The sequence below is a fragment of the Engraulis encrasicolus genome, chromosome 5 (assembly GCF_034702125.1).
Source record: "Engraulis encrasicolus isolate BLACKSEA-1 chromosome 5, IST_EnEncr_1.0, whole genome shotgun sequence".
Classification (NCBI taxonomy): Eukaryota; Metazoa; Chordata; class Actinopteri; order Clupeiformes; family Engraulidae; genus Engraulis; species Engraulis encrasicolus.
In genome coordinates this window covers 50,729,295-50,731,794 of record NC_085861.1, presented here as the reverse complement: position 1 = coordinate 50,731,794, position 2,500 = coordinate 50,729,295, and positions in this window count along the sequence as shown.

The following is a 2,500-nucleotide window of genomic DNA, read 5'->3' as shown; positions in this document are numbered from 1 at the left end:
CTCAGTTACAAATATTAAAGTTGAGAGACTCGAAAGAACATGCTGGATGGAGTGACGCACTGCACGCGTATCGAACAACGCGCGAGCGAGGTATTGATGGATTTTAAGGTGTAGGGCCTATGTCAGTGTGCTTGTCACGACGAACGCACATGCTTGTCTCTCCGTGTGAGTGAAGTTTATAAGGTCCGCTCGCCGGCGCAGTTTCTTTTCCTCTTTCTCTTCCCCTCTCTCTTCTCTCTCGCGCGGGTTTTGATCTCTCAGCCGCGAGATCAAAGGCGCTCTCTGGCTATTAGTCAGCGCGAGCCATTGATCCCACATCGATCCACGCGAGACACAGCCGCCCCGTGAACACCGTACGAGGCTCCCCAAAGCTCTCCCGCACATCGGGAGAAAAGCGAGCGAAGTGAGAGAGGGTGAGCGCAAAGGGGGGCTATGTGTGTGTGTATTTTCTCTAGCGCGGGCAGAACCAAGCTCAGGCTTTTTCTTTGCCGCAGGACATGAAACAATGAGGCTCGAGCCGGTTTTAATAAAGCGCGTTTTCCCGCCTTTCAACTCTTGCGCGAGGCGGACGAGCCGGCAGCGGAGAACGATCGATAATTAATGACGATGAATAATTTAACCCTATCGATTGATACTTTTTCTTCCTCCTTTTCTTCCTCTCCTTATATCTTAAGGTCGATGTTCCATACGATACTGATACCATATCACATACAAGCGCTCTCTCCCATCACCCCTCGTCAGGTTGAAGAAGTTCTTCCCAAAATTTCCTCCAAGTTCTCCACACGTTCGCATCCCACCGAAACTTCACTGGATTTATCCAGAAGTTCAGTGCTGCCCGCTCCTTTCTCCCTGGTGTATTCAATGGTGAAATTTCTGTTTTTGATATTATTTTAAGAAGCCCCATTGCTTAATAAATTATATCGTGCACTGACCAAGAAACCAGTGTGAAACAACCAATCAACACTCGAAGAAAAATTAATTTTTTATTCTGCCTTATTCTACCTTTATTTTGCCAAATCACCCTTTGTAGGTTACTCCCAAAAAGGGAAATCTATAATTTTATTTTGGCCATTTTACTTTGGTCAATTTTGAACTTTGAATAGCCAACATTATTTCTACGGTTATAGGTCTACTTAGCCTTGTTTGGCTGTTAAATTCAACCCACATCTCCCAAATCCAACCACCATCCCTTCACTGTGTTACTTTCAGTTGTCAGTTATATTGACTACCAACATTTGCCCTCATCTAGCGATGTTTATTAAAATATCTAATAAAAGGTTATAGGTTCAGCATGCCCCTAGTTCGACTCTGTCCCCCCTACACACTCTCTCTCTCTCCCCTCCTGTCTCTCCCAAACACACTGCACAGCCTCGGGGTTGAAGAACAGAGGGACTAGACAGTGAATTTGTTAGGAGAGAAGGCAGAGTCAGAGAGAGAGAGAGAGAGAGAGAGAGAGAGAGAGAGAGAGAGAGGGAGAGAGAGGGACTTCAACTCCAAACACACAAATGATGAGACAGATGCTGAGGGTTTGTTTCATGTTTCTGGGAGGAGATGATGGGGTAGAGAGAGAGAGAGAGAGAGAGAGAGAGAGAGAGAGAGAGAGAGAGAGAGAGAGAGAGAGAGAGAGAGAGAGAGAACGAGAGAGAGAGAACTCTGGGCAGTCCTTTTGCTTTCTGAGTTTTGTTCTTTATTTTTTGTGGTCTCAGACAGAAGCTTGCTCCCTATCCATCTGCGGACAAAGATGGAGACAAAATGTCGTCCATGTGTCACTCTCTTCCTCTGTCGCCTTCCTCCCTTCATTCCTCCCTCTGTCCGCGGCGGTCGTTGCTTACGACTTGATATTTTATAACCCTCACAGTCCGTTTACATATCCAGCTCTGGTTTGATGTAAAACAATAGAAACCACATTCTGATTTCTGCGCTTCATTTGTGGTTTGATTTTTTTGATTTTTTGTAATGTCTCGCCTTTGGCCAGAGCTACAATATCATTGTCCACTGTGACGAGACAGTCCAAAACTTGGCGGGCTATCTGCAAAGAGGCAGGCATCTGTCATCAAATGTGACCACAAATAGCACCAATAATTTTGTTGCATGTTGTATCATCAGTGGCATTACTTCATGAAGACATGCATTGAATCGTTTCTTGGCCACATTGCTTCGACAGGTGCAGAAAGCTGAATGACGGCACAGAACAGAAACTATGAAATAGTTAAGTGAAAGAGAGTTTTCAACATGAATTTATTTGTAGATGAGATGTTAAAAGACACAAGCCAGCGACAACAGTTTATCATGGTAAGAGTGTGTGTGAGAGAAAGAGAGAGAGAGAGAGAGAGAGACCCATTTGCATGTCCCAAACCAGACACTGTAATAAAGACATTTGTAAAAGCACTGATTCAAAATATGGCTCCACTACCACTCGAACATTGAGAATGAACAACCAGTCCATTTTAGAGTAAAACAATCGTTAAAATTATGCCCATATGATTTTTTTTTCAAATAG